The sequence below is a fragment of the Diabrotica virgifera genome, chromosome 4 (genome assembly GCF_917563875.1).
Source record: "Diabrotica virgifera virgifera chromosome 4, PGI_DIABVI_V3a".
Classification (NCBI taxonomy): domain Eukaryota; kingdom Metazoa; phylum Arthropoda; class Insecta; order Coleoptera; family Chrysomelidae; genus Diabrotica; species Diabrotica virgifera.
Window position 1 is genome coordinate 3086935 of NC_065446.1, and position 15428 is coordinate 3102362.

Below are 15428 nucleotides of genomic sequence, written 5' to 3' on the forward strand. Positions count from 1 at the left end.
TTACATAAAACCAAATTTTAGTTTTTTCTGTGCAAAATATTCTACCTGTTTTACTATTTCTATAGGGTAAAAAATAACCGAGATAGAAACGATTAAATCTTAAATTTTGCTGTGGGAACCATGAAACCGGGGTCATGTAACCTTTAATTTTTTTTTAAGTAAGGGGTTTAGAAGATTAGATTTAACAAGCTTAAATAGAACTTCTTGGAATTAACTTTCAAACAGTTTTTAGTTGAACCTGATAACGTAAACACGAACGAAGTTATTAAAAAAAAACAATAACATTTTTTGGAAAAATTTTTAAAAGATAAATTTTGAAAAAATTTTGGAGCATAAATTTTAATGCTATCTATATGTTCGGGGGCTCATTTGATAGATATGTTTAAGTACTTTGACAAAAAATGTTTAATAAGTTTATGTTATAAAATGCATCAATTTCCCGTTAGCTTGAATACTTAGAGTTTTTTACTCGCCGAAAAAAATATACATTCAATTACCTATAAACTCACTTTTAGTTAACATTAAAAGGTTTTTCTAGTAAGGGATTTATTTCATTTCGTATTAGCTTCAATTTTGACAATAATAACTTTTTGGTAAAAACTTACACTTTTTGAGTTATTGATGAACAATTGGTTAAAAACATGCATTTTTCTCAAGAAAAATTAAAATCTTTGATCTTTAATAACTCAAAAAGTTTTGATTTATTTTAATAACTTTATATAACAAATTTTGCTTGAAATTAATCCCTCTATCGAATTATGGGGTTATTTTTAATAAAATAATTTTCACCCCCGAGAAGGGGTGGCATCCACCCCCACGATAAAAGCACAAGTTGGCACCATGTCACCTTTGTTCCTTGAGATATCCTCTAACCACTCACCAATTTTCATGCAAATCGATTGAGATTGAACAAAATCCGAGGTAATTGCTCATTTCCACCTTCAGTGACTCCACTATGTATAATATTGCACTGAAATAAAATATTTAAATTCAAACAAAGGTAGGTATTTTTTTTTTCATACTCAAATTGTAATAATAAAAAGATCTCTTTTGATAAAAATCCCAAAGCGATAAATCACTATCATAATAACTAATATTTGAATAAATAATCGATAAAGAACAATGATACGGCGCTGAATTATATATTGCAGAAATTATCGGTTATCAACACACAATAACAATAACAAGTGGACTAATTCAGCACTAATTTTAGCTTTCACCGACTATTGACATAAAAGTCTAACCCGACACGCGATAGGTACACATCAAAACCATTAAACAGTTTACCGAAAACTAATAGAAATGGATCGAGGAACATAGGAAATGGAACAAGATAAAGGTATAATAGTGCGATAACACAGGCATAATACTTCTCCTTGCGGTGCGTTTTGCGATAACTATTCATAGTCCATTTACTCACGAATTTTGCTCTAACTTTTAAAGAATCGCTTGGATTGGCATGAGATTTGGTATACATAGTGTGACCAACTAAATTTCAGTCGAATTCGGGACAAGGCTGAAAAAAATATCTCAATTACGGGACTTTTTAATAAAAATCAAGCAATTTTTTTAAATATAGAACTGTAGTATCTTCGTTTTATTGATTATTTAACATCTTTATGTTGAGAATGATATTTTTGATATGATTAAGCCACAATTGGTCGTAATGATAATTACATTTTTGTTAGTTTTTGACGTTTCGACTGCCAATCCGGACATCATTCCAGGGCCGGATTTAAGGGAGGGCAGGCTGGGCAGCTGCCCGGGCCCCCACATTCCGGGGGCTCCCACAAAATTCCAAACATAAAAAAGTCAGCACATTATTCACATAAAATAATTTTTGTTTCATGCAAACATAATTATGTATATCACAAATAATTTCTTATTTATCGTTATCTTGAGTTGGCACTACGCCACTGAGTATAATAACATTGATCAAAACATTGCTTACTCCACATTTACAAAGTTTGAACTTAAATTTGAGCCAAACTTGCCTCCTACGCATACAATAATTTATTTGTCTTCTAAATCATATTCTACATCATGCATATTTTTTAAATAACCTTTTTGCATGGATTGCAAAATACTCAGAACATAATCAAGTGGAATTCAGTCTTTTTTGTTGAGTCATAATTTGGTTACGAGTTTGACCGTAAATTATCCCGTTGACAAAAATTGTGGCATAAGCAAATCTGAAAATCTGGCACTAAACCACTCCTTTGTTTTGTGACTTTGTGCTACTTGCAGAAAGAATAATTATTGTCAGCTGTAATACTATTTACGATAATCTAGTAAAACAGCAATATTACTCACCACTCATCTGTTTGTATTATTTCGTACTGTTACCACTGTTGAAAAAGGTAAGTTTTTACTTTATTTTTGTGATAGCCTAGAAGTTTCCTATCTAGTATATGGAGAGTTGGGGACTTTTAAAAAATAAAAATTTAAATAAAGTCATGCTGCTCATATAAACATCGTCAGGCCAGGCCGGAAAATATTTAAGTTGTACATTGGATTGTTAACTGTTAAATAATTGGGATACAAGTTTAAATGCTAATTTCTAAAAATATTCAAAAGGGGCGTATTAAATAAAATTGTGCTGTGTGCTCTCATTGTTACTGGTACCTATAATAGTCCATTGACTCACGGTTTTTCTGAAAATTTTAAAGAACCGCTTGAATTGATATCAAATTTGGCATACACATAAATAATAACATGTCAAAGAAGAAAAGTGAATTTTGCCGATTTGTGCTTTTGCCGTGGAGGTGAGTTTCACCCCTCCTCGGGTGTGAAAAAATAAGTTCAAAATAAGTCCGGAAATGGATAAACTGACGAATTCAAGGCAACTTTTGTTCTATAGCATTTTTTCACTAAGTTAATATGTACTTATGTAGTGTTATTATTTTAGTTATTCATCATCAGTAGCTCGACAATCATTTTCGGTCCTGGCTTGTTCTAGGATTTTTCGCCATTCTGTTTTGTTCCTTGCTTTGTTCTTCTTCCAGTGGGTAATCTCAAGTGTTTTCAGATCTTGTTCCACTTGTTCCATGTATCTAAGTTTGGGTCTTCCCTTTGACCTTCTCCCTACTGGTGTCTGCTTCATTATATGCTTTGGTGTTTCGGTCTCCAACATCCGTTCAACATGGCCCATCCAGTGCAGACGTCTGATCTTTATGTATGACGTCGGGTTCGTTGTATGCTGCGTAAGGGGGTTGTTTCTCTGGTATCCGTTTGATGCAATATAATTCCATCATATAGTGGATCTCTGTTTTTTTAACTTTTCTTTAAAGAAGTCTGTTATTATTTCAGTTATTTGCAGTAAATTTACGAGTAAATATGTTCATTTTCAACAAAAAAAAACACGTTTTTAGACGGTTTTTTGCAAATAACTAAAAAAGTAAGTATTTTATCGAAAAAACATTCTTATCAAAAATATAAGTGTAGCTTATAGGCCAGGAACTGAAGCTTTTCACCTCGCAATTTTTACAGAATGGATCGATTTGCTTGAAAATTTGAGAATAAGCAGTGGATAGTCCAAGGATCAAAATCTATATCATGTCGAAAGGCGCTTTTACGATGGGGGTGGTTGCCACCCCATCTCGGGGGTGAAAATTTTTTATTATATTTTGACCGCAAAAGTTGATAAAATCATTCATTCTAAGCAAAAAATGTTCTATACACTTTTTTTATAAAATTAATAGTTTTCGATTTATTCGCTATCGAAAGTGTTAGTTTTGTATAGAAAAAATCAATGTTTTTCGATATACTTACTCATTTATGATTCACTCAATTTTTGCCGTAAATTTTTTTTTAAACCAACTTCTTGGGAATTAAATAACCTACAATTTTATATTGAAACATTTTTTCCTATCCCTGATGCTAATCTTTCTATTCTGAAGAAAATTACATTTTTTACCAAACTACAAAAATTCGTTATTCGCTTTTAACTCCAGTTTTTTAAAAACTAATCAATCTAAGCCAGTTAAACTTCTAGAATCTATTAACAATACATACATAAATAAGAATGAATAAGGCCAATGACTAAAAACACCGCTAACTGACATTATTATGCTTCCAATTTGATTTCTCTTTTTTTTTCAAAAAAATATATTGATTTTGTAACCGTAACTTTTTTTATTTTTTATTATGGAAAGTTTGGTAAAAATAATTTGATAGGTTTTTACAAGATCTATAAAACTGTTAACATTAAATCTTTTTAAAATCCTCAGTCACAAAAAGAGGTGACTTTGAAAGGGTTGGTAAAGGTGGTTTTTGCATGTTATTACAAGTTTTAATTGCTAATAGCTCACTCAATTTTTACCGTAGAAAAATTTTTTGCAAACCATGTTCTTGGGAATTAAATAAGCTAAGATTTCATGTTTAAACATTTTTTCGTATGTCTGATGCTAATCTTGCTATTCTGAAGAAAATGCCATTTTTTCCAAACTACAAAAATTCGTCATTCACTTTCAACTCCAGTTTTTTTAAGACTAATCATTCTAAACCAGTTAAACTTCTAGAACCTATTAATAATACATAAATAAAAAGACCAAATAAGGTCAATGACTAATTTTAATTAGGGTGGTGATTAGGGGGTTGCTTGCGATCACTTTTTTGCTGAAAAAAATAGGTACTGACATTCTTTTCATTGTAACTCACTTAATTTTTAAGCTAGATACTTTTTTTTATTTCTATAGATAGATATTTTTAAGTACTTTAAATTAGTTTGAACAAGTTGTTCTCGAAAAATGCATAGTTTTCCCGTCTTTTGACTTTGAAACTACAATATTTAGCATTTGACGAAGAAGAGCCATCATATAATAAAGTATATCTCGATTACTATCGGTTTTAAAGAAAGTTAAAAAAACGGTTTTGTTTATTTTTTCATAAGATATATTTTCGTTAAGTAAGGTTGTTTTGATAAAACGAAAACTTTTGGAGTTATTAACAGAAGACTTATTAAAAACATTTATTTTTCGATATAAAACTAATACTTTCTATAGAGAATAAATCGAAAACTATCAATTTTATCAAAAAAATGTATAGAACGATTTTTACTTAGAATGAACGTTTTTACCAATTTTTGCAATTAAAATATAACAACAAATTTCCACCCCCGAGATGGGGTGGCAACCACCCCCATGGTAAAAGCGCCTTTCGGCATGACATAGATTTTGATCCATGGACTATCCACTACTTATTCTCAAATTTTCAAGCAAATTGATCCATTCTGTAAAAATTGCGAGGTTTTGTCCTATTTTATGCTTCATTACCTGGACTATTATGAATAAGTGAAAAAAATGGTGTATGTATGAATTCTAGAGAGCAAGTCCAGCCTTGCTGTCTCTAACTACAGTGGAGAGTGATCATTCTCAAAACTAAAGTTAATTAAAAATCTCCTTCGGTCTATGATGGGCCAAGAGCATTTCATCTCTCTATAATGAGCATTAAACACGATGTCTTAAAGAAACTAAATAGATATGTCAGACATAATTAAGGAATTTTCGATTTAAAAATCTAAATAATACCCAGACTTTAACCATACATTTTACAATATTTATTTTTAATATTTTACGGTAACAAGTTACACCTCTTGTATTTTTTATTATTTAAAAATATATTTATAAATGTAGATCAACATTTTTTTTTATTTTTAAAAAGGAAAACTCTGTACTTGGCTGTATACCATAGTTATAACAACAATTTTTTAATGGTAGGAGGTAGGGTCCCACACCAATTCTGCCCAGGGGCCCCCACATCAATTCTGCCCAGGGGCCCCCACTGCCTTAAATCCGGCTCTGCATCATTTTCAAAAAAGGAAAAATTAGAAAGTCAACTGATGTTGATTAACCTTAACCTTAGGTTAATATAAAAATGTAATTATTGTGGCATACAACCAATTGTGGCTTAAATTCTGTCAAAAATATAATTGTCAAACATGCCACAAGAAAACAGCTTCAGAACATTTTTATGTTGATTACTTCTTACTATCATATTTGTCGAACGAATGAATTTGCTTAAAAATTAGAAGAAAACCTTTAAAAATCAAACATTTGTTCGTCCTACCAATTCAATTTGATGTTAATTCTTAGACATTTCTCATAGATAGATATATTTATATTATATAGAATATAGAATATTTGATAGAACTCTCAAAATTTTAAAATAAAATTTTACCAAAACGTTGAAAATTCGGATGGCCCGGAAGCCTTGTCCGGGACGCCCGGACACGACTTCGTAATTCGGGCCATGTCTCGGATTTTTCGGACTAGTTGGTCACACTAGGCATACACATAGCTAATATGCCAAAGAAAAAAAAAAGGGATAGTGTGCCGATTTGTACTTTTGCCCTTTGGGTGAGTTTCACCCCTTCTCTAGGATGAGAAAACATACGCTTAAAATACCTCCGGAATTTAATAAACTAATTCTAAGCAATTTTTATTCTATAGAATTTTTTCATTAAGTCAATGATAACCCAAAAAATAGGTATTTTATTGAAAAAAATATTCTTAGCAAAAACATAGCTTATAATAAAGTGAAAAAAAGTATGTATATACATATAAGTAGGTATGTTGACGCAGTAGAAGCAGAGTTGTAGCTAATGAAACGTAGGTTTTTATTCGTCAAATTCCAAATCGAATACTTCAACGTGAAATAACGAAAAAATTAAGCACTTTAAGGGCCGGTTGTTCGAACGCTAATCAAGAAGTTGATTATAATTAAGTCCTCTTAACAACCATCAAATAACAACACCCCTCATTCGTACGTCAATCAGTTGATTGTAATCAATTATGTTAATTATCATTATGATAATTAACATACTTGATTGATTAATTAATTATTAATTAACATAACAATTATTAACATAATTGATTAATAAATCTCATAATTGTAATCAATTATGTTTTCAGCAACCCAAACAAGGTTGACATTGACAGTTGGTGACAGTAATTAAATATTTGATAAGCGTTCGAACAACCGGCCTTTAGGGTAAAACTCATCACAACTTTTTTAAAGTGGTTTAAAAAAGGTTTATTTATGTTTTTTAAATAAGTTTCTAGCATCAAAAGTAAGTAACTTACGCTCAAAATAAAGTTGGTTCCTTTTTTATAAAAAAATCATAAAAATCACCCCCTAATTGGCAGTTAACATACGCAGAGTTAAAAACGCAAACAAAAAAGCTAGGTCTCGAAATCAACACAGAAAAACAAAAATAATGACACAAACGAGAAGAAATGTAAGTCCCACAAAACATTATACATGAAGATGACATTGAAATGGTTGGAAAGTTTACATACCTGGGAGTCGAAATATATGCCGAAGGATCAGAAAATGGCGAAATACGGAAGTAAATAACGCAGGCAAACAGAGCTTAGTTTGCCCTCTCCCATATACCGGGTGTCCATTTATATTTTCCCCCATTTTAACTACCTATAACCTCTAAACGGCTCAAGATAGAAACATGCGGTTTTCGCTGAAATGTTTTATTTTACTAAAAGTTTTGTATGAATCGATTGAGTTTTTATATCGCTTTCAATTACGAAATAAAAATGGCGGATTTTTGAAAAAAACTTTGTTGAATTGTTTTTAATGGAACACCCAGTATATTTTTTTGTAAATTGAAAGAACGATCATTCACCTATCCAGCGATATAAAGTTTTTTAAAATCGGTTCTCAAATCACTGAGTAATTAATTTTTAAAATGAGAGGTGCAGCCTGGATATCACATACCTAAATAACATGTAACTAAGCAAAATGATATTATGTTGTGATTTTCACATTGCATCTCTCATTTTAAAAATTAATTTCTCAGTCATTTGACAACCGATTTAAAAAAAATTATATCGCTGGATAGGTAAATGACCATTTTTTCAAGTTACAAAAAAATATACTGGCTGTTTTAATAAAAAAAGTCAACAACGTTTTTTTTTTCAAAAATCCGCCATTTTTTATTTAAAAGCGATATGAAAAATGGCCATTTACCTAAAACATTGAGAAAACGATCATTTACCTATCTAGCGATATAAAAATTTTCAAAATCGGTTGTCAAATGACTGAGCAATTAATTTTTAAAATGAGAGATGCAATGTGGAAATCACATAACATAATATCAATTTCTTAATGTTGTTCTGAAGCTATTTCCTTGTGGCATTTCTATGATTAACTATTTATATGGGAAATAAGCCACAATTAAAATGAAAAAAATAATTTTATTAACGTTTCGACGCCCAAATCGGGTGCCGTTGTCAAAATACAAAATATTACTAAAATAAACTAAAGTGTTGTTGCTAAGCAAAAAAAATTCTTCTTTTAATTTATTTAATCTCACTCATTTATATTGGCAATTCAGACATATATTATACATTTTAAAGTAGAAGACTTTAAAATGATATTGCCAATATTTATGAGTTGCGTTACTGGGACGACTTACTGAAAGATAGTTCATTCGATTACATGAAATTAACCCCAACTCAAGAATATCCGTCATAAAAAATTATAGCATGTGATATGTCTTTAAAAAGACAACCAAATGCAACGACAGTAAAATTCTCGCGTTAGAGACTTCATAGTAAATCACAAGGGAAAACCAGGAAAAACCCTGTGATACTATCCCGACATCGTAAGTATTTGGTCTTACATTAATTTACTCTCAAAAAATAATACCAAATTCTGACTTGTAACATGTTTAAATTATAAATAATATTAATAATACTAGATATATAAGTAATACTAAAATATAAAATATGTACTAACTCGATATAATTTTTAAAGACATATCACATGCTATAATTTTTTATGACGGATATTCTTGAGTTGGGGTTAATTTCATGTAATCGAATGAACTATCTTTCAGTAAGTCGTCCCAGGAACGCAACTCATAAATATTGGCAATATCATTTTAAAGTCTTCTACTTTAAAATGTATAATATATGTCTGAATTGCCAATATAAATGAGTGAGATTAAATAAATTAAAAGAAGAATTTTTTTTTTGCTTAGCAACAACACTTTAGTTTATTTTAGTAATATTTTGTATTTTGACAACGGCACCCGATTTGGGCGTCGAAACGTTAATAAAATTATTTTTTTCATTTTAATTGTGGCTTATTTCCCATATAAATAGTTAATAATATCAATTTGCTTAGTTAGAGAGTTGCACCTCTCATTTTAAAAATTAATTACTCAGTCATTTGACAACCGATTTTGAAAAACTTTATATCGTTGGATAGGTGAATGACCTTTCTTTCAGTTTACAAAAAAATATACTGGGTGTTCCATTAAAAAAAAGTCAACAAAGTTTTTTTCAAAAATCCGCCATTTTTTTTTTCGTATTTGAAAGCGATATAAAAAATTTAATTCATTCAGACAAAACTTTTACTAAAATAAAACATTTCAGCGAAAACCGCATATTTCTATCTTGAGCCGTTTAGAAGTTATAGGCAGTTAAAATGGGGGAAAATATAAATGGACACCCGGTATTTCGGTCTAAAAGTGTCCTCCGAAATACAAATATAAGAATCTATAAAACCTTAATTCGACCAATAGCATGCTATGGCAGTAAAGCATGGGTCCTGAAAGAAACATCCAAGAACAAATTCGACACATTCGAAAGGAAAGTATTGAGGTGAATACTAGGACCTGTGAGGGAAAACAGAATCTTCAGAAGTCGATACAACAATGAGCTATATCAACTTTATAAGGAAACACCCCTGTCAAATTTCATTAGAATACAAAGATTGCAATGGGCCGGACATGTGATAAAAATGGGAGAAGATAGGCTACCAAAAAAAGCACTGAACGCTAGAATGCAGGGAAAGAGACCGGTTGGAAAGCCAAGAAAGCGCTGGGAAGACACAGTAAACAGCAACGCACAAGCCTTTTAGGAGTCCGTGTATGGAGAAAAACAGCCACAGACAAACAAGGGTGGAGGCAAAAAATACAGGAGGCAAAGGCTCAATTTAAGCTTTAGTGTCTCCGAAGAAGAAGAAGAAGAATTGACAGTTATGTTCGAAAAACCGTCTAAGAACGTAGTTTTTTTTAAATGAACATATTTACTCGCAAATAACTCGAAAAGTATTGACCTAGTGAAAAAACGTTATAGAACAAAAGTCAGTTCATCAAATTCCGGAAGTCAGTTTATCCAATATCCAATTATTTTGAACGTATGTGTTTTCATCCCTGAGAAGGGGTTAAACTTATCTCAGAGCAAAAGCACACGTCGAAACACTATCCTTTTTTTTTCTTTGACATGTTAGATATGTGTATATTATGTATGCCAAATTTTATGTCAATCTAATCTAAGCGGTAAAATTCGGAGGTTTTGCAATATTTTACCGTGAGTGAATGGACTATCTAAAGGATGATAATGTTTATAAATAGCTGCCTGTGTTTAATCGTCTCGACTTTTTATTTTTAATTGGCCATTTAAACTAGTTTTTATTTACTGTAGTATAAATTATTATTCCATCTATTCGTTATGTTTTTGTGATAAGCTGAGTATTTTGAAGTTTTGTTTTGAATAATGACTTCTTTGTATAACTCCAAAGCTACATATGGCTTAAAACTTTATCCAATGCTCTTATAAGAATCATAGACCTAATCTGTAGAAAAACGCATCGCTTCTTTCTTCTTCTCTCTTACTATCTTCTTTTTATTGAGTAAGAAAAGTTTATTGGTCGAAATTGTATCATATCAGGCATAAGTCGCCGAACTCCGGTGTGCCCCAAAAGATTATAGTAACATTTTTGTGTTCCATATTACAACTAGAATGCAGAGAAATTATATAAGAGAAGATAGCTGAAAATGATATGTTAGAAAACGATATTTTGAAAAAGAAGAAAAAACTTAAAAATAACAATCAACGTAGCAACAAAATCACTCGGAGAGAGGAAAGTAAGGAACACTATTCGAGATATCGAAAAAGATAACCCCATAGTTTAGAGATTAAGCGAAGACAAAATGTGAAGAAAAGAAGAAAGCCTTTTTACAATAGAGAACACGAATAATAGAGCAGACTACTTTTGATCTCGATTTTCTAAAGGTGTCGATAATGAACCACCAACACCAGAAATGACGACAAGTGAAGGAATAAACATTGAAGAGGAAGAGACAAAGAAAGCATTAAGGATATTAAAAACAGGAAATACGCCGTAGAGGACAGAATACCGAACTATACCGAATATACACATACCGAGAAAGATATCAAAGGCAGAATTTACAAAACAGTCCTTAGACCAATAATAGCATAAGTGACAGAAACATGACCTGACATAGAGAGAACAAAAAAATGTTGGAAACAGCAAAGATAAAAACAGATAAAAACAGACAGAGCTAGAAGTACAGATATACGACGGAGATGAGACGGAATATCAAGTACTGGTTAAGAAATAGAAGAATAGGATGAACCGATCATACAAATCGAATGACAACAAATCGTCGTCGTCGCGGCAAAAGTATAAGTCCAAAATAACAGATCTCAGAAAACGTACATTTAGTGACTTCTGCCTGACCACGCAATGGTAATTTTGGACTTATGCATATTCAGTGACTTAGGCAACCATCTCTAGGTACTTTCTAGGACTTCGTTACTTTTGCCAGACTATGAAAATTGATATTGTGAATCGATCAGGACACTTATCTCAATTTTGACAAAAGTGGACTTAAAGAGTTTTGCCGTGACGACGACGAAATATAGTAGTAAAGACGGGGAGAGAGGATTCCTCAATAAGAAGACGATTAGTGGGAGGAGCAGGAAAACGAAAAAACAACAACTTGCTGGAGGCACATTGAAAAAGAGACGGAGTCATATCTCCACAAAAAAAGAAAAAGAATACGCTAAAGCACAACTTCAATTTATACGGAAAGCATACGAAATTGGCTCAATATAGAAGGATTCAATGAAAAAAAAATGTTGAGTCATACAAGTACCTTGGAGTTACAATTACTAAAGAAGTCTCTTGTGAGACTGAAATTAAGAAACGAGTTGGACATTCAAGAAACAGAATCTGTAAGACCATAATCGACAGAACGTTTATAAAATAAGTACTATCAATAGAAACGTGGTTTTGTGGGCTTAACCTGGATGACAAAATAAGAAATGACAAAATACGGAAAAAATGGGTAATTAAAAAAGAATAAATTAACACCACTGAAACCAAGAGTTATGGTACAGACATTTAGGACGTATGAAGGGAGACAGAGGTGTCAAAAAAATTATGGAATGGAGAGCAGTGCAGGAAAGAAGAAGAGGACGCCCGAGAAATGCAAGCATCTGCATCCCTGGCAGGGAGCAGTAGACAAGCCCTGGACGAAATATATACAGTAATTTTTAAAACAGTTAAAAGTAAAATAAAGAAAAATATAAAAAGTTTAACATGGCTATATGTTTCCTCTTAATTAAATATGGTGTAATTATAACCTACCGTAACTAACAGAAGAACATCACAAAATATACGAATAAACAGAATAATACTCACTATTATTATTATTCTAATCATGCAAACAGTCGCTTTTTCGAAAAATTAAACGAGTTAAACAATAGTTCCTGTTTATCTGTAAATTAAGTTCCATGTTGACTCGTTAGTAATTTAAAATACTTTTTTAAATATGTTTTTATAATAAGATCAGTTTATTTCGTATTATTTTTAAACTGTAATAATTGTTTGTAGTCGGAAAGTTTATTTTTTGTCATTTGAAAAAAAAAAATATGAAAATAAAAACATTCTCAAATCAATTATAAAACTCGTAGTAGTTGTTTTTAAGTGGTTATCAGACTTTTTGATTTGCGCGAGCAGTATTGCAATAACAATTTATACCACATCCGTAACAACAAATAGTATAATTCAATATAAATATGCAATGGCCTCAATTTATCATGAGTAGATACCACTTTAAATATATTTAAAATAAAATATAAATACTCAGGGCATGAAATCCAAATTGCCAGTGACAATCAAACTGTTGAACTACAAGGAAGAATCACCTTAGCATGGGCCTCATTTGGAGCTCTATCAGACATCTTCAAGAGCAACATGGCAAATTATCTGAAAACGAAGACGTTCGACCAATGTGTGCTTCCAGTCATGACTTACGGCGCCGAAACATTATCGGCCAGGCCCAGACCACAGCAACCAAACTTAGATTGGCCCAAAAAAGAATGGAACGGTCACTACTTGAAGTGACTCTCAGAGACAGGGTTAAAAACGAGGAAATCAGAAGAAGGACAGGCGTCACCGATGTTATAGAACGAATAGCATGGCTGAAGTGGAATTGGGCGGGCCATGTAGACAGAATGAAGGACGGGAGGTGGACCCAAAAAATTACAGTGTGGAGACCACGAGCAGACAGAGAAGTAGAGGTAGATCACCTACACAATAGACAGACGACGTCAAAAGGGTTGCTGGTAATTGGTTGCAGGAAGCCCAAGAGCGACAGAAGGATGCAGAAGGCTGGATTATGATGATGAGATACCACTGCCATCAACGAGGAAACATGAAGAGGATGCAAAACATTGGATGAATCACGAAGTACAAGAATGGATGGATCAAGAGAACATAGAGCAATAAAAGCATAGAGAATTAGATGGTATGGACACATAATGAAAAGAGAGAAGAGCAATCCGTTAAAAGTTATAACGGAATGGATTTCACCAGGTGAAAGAACCAGAGGCAGACCTAAATTATTGGTTCTTTGAACAGTACAACGACTTACACCTAGCACCTGGGAGCCATATTGGCTTCAACTATCTTGCACTAACGATACGGATCTTGCAGCATCCGTTGTTATTAATGCTATTTTAATACAATTAAAAATTCTAAATTCAATATGTTATACCAAATTGGTCTGGTTGTTAAAAACAACCCTAAGGTGGACAGGGCATCTAGCAAGATCACAGCAGAACAATCCTCCTAGAATAATCCTTATGTCACAATATGTGGGAAAAAGAAATAGGGGTGGCCAAAACTCAAATGGAAGGATAGTGTAAATGAGGATGGTAGAACAATAGGCGCAGCAAACTGGCAACAGTTATCAAAGGATAGAACTGACTGGCGTAATAGCCTTAGGAAGGTCGATGCTCTTTTATGGGGCTGTAGCACTCTTTATGATGATGAATAAATTGGAAATATATCATGGATCAAATTTTTTGCACCTTACTGTATTATTTACCCATCTATTGATATATTAGGTGTACCAAATAAAATGGGACGCTCGAATATTTCACAAAATTTTACGTCGGATCAAAACACTGAAAAACACTCGTTCGATACTTTTCAAAAATCTATCGAATGATACAAAATTCGACTCCATATTCTAATTCTTACCTGCTGGAGATTGGGGAGTGGGCAACTTTGAAATCTTTCAAAGAATGAAATTTATAGAAATTTCTATTTTTTATTGTAGATTCGTATTCTACGTAAAAAACTGTATTAAACTAGGTAGCATAAAAATTTCTAGCCTCACCCCGTGTGTATAGTTAAAAAGGAATAATTTTTTTTATGAAAATATGTAAAATAGTTAAAATGTATAAAAATAGTGGTTCGGGCTCACATCTGAGGAAGCGGTTCGGGCTCACATCAGTCGAACTATTCAGGACTGCCGCAAGCAAGATCAGAACTGCCATGTTAATAGCCAACGATCGCAACGGACAGGGCACTTGAAGAAGAAGTTAAAATATAGTATGTAACGGATGCAAAAATCATTAACTTTTTTGAATCCCTAGTATTATCATTCCACCCTGTATCTGAATCCGTTTCAGAAATTGTATTGAGTTGTTGCGTGGACATGTTTGGATTCTGAGGATTGACTTTGAGAGATCGAAAAATTCAGTTACGTTTGAGCCGTCAAGTAGTTACGCTTGAGCTGTAGAGAAGTCTAGTTTGAGCCGATGAAGATTAAGATGTAGTTGAATTTGAGTTTCTTCGGCCGGCTGGCTAATGCTTGTAGCTTAGCTCAGCCTGGCATACAACGTGTACTCAGGCATTTTCACTACTGTTAGGCGGATGTCGATATTATCATATATATTGGTATAATTTTGCTTACATGCAGGCAGGAGTTACAAGTTTTTTGTGTTAGCAGTTTCTGACATCATAGTTAAAGCATGGAGTTGCTTTTATATATTTAGAAGGAAATAAAGGAAATAAAAAATGTAGTATATCAAAGTGTGTAAATAATTTATTTCTTTAGCTGAGCGCTTTCGACATAAATGTCATCATCGGAGCTAATGCTAAAATAAAAAAAGAGGTCTTGTAAGAAAAAGAAGTACAAAACTCTTTTTTTACTTACGTCAATTGTTAAAAAAGTACCGCTACAAAATTGAGGTGTTAACATTTGCATCTAGTGAAAATAACTTTTGGTTGGATATCCTCCGTACAACCCCAAACAGCAAAAACAGAAAAACGGCCACATTACACGTTACACAAACACAAAAAGA

At 32.3% G+C, this 15428-nt stretch overlaps 1 protein-coding gene across 4 annotated transcripts in view; it reads right to left on the reverse strand.

Annotated features, from left to right (window-relative positions):
- LOC114332991 (multiple C2 and transmembrane domain-containing protein) overlaps nucleotides 1-15428 on the reverse strand; it is a 309140-nt gene that overhangs the window by 266322 nt on the left and 27390 nt on the right. Inside the window, exon 1 of one of the 4 annotated variants that reach the window (XM_050647933.1) lies at nucleotides 12421-12542. The exons of 2 other annotated variants lie outside the window; for them this stretch is intronic. The gene's annotated coding sequence lies outside the window, so the exon portion shown is untranslated. Of the gene's footprint in view, nucleotides 1-1173; nucleotides 1288-12420; nucleotides 12543-15428 lie in introns of those variants that run through there. One more of the 4 variants, XM_050647928.1, reaches the window with a different exon arrangement.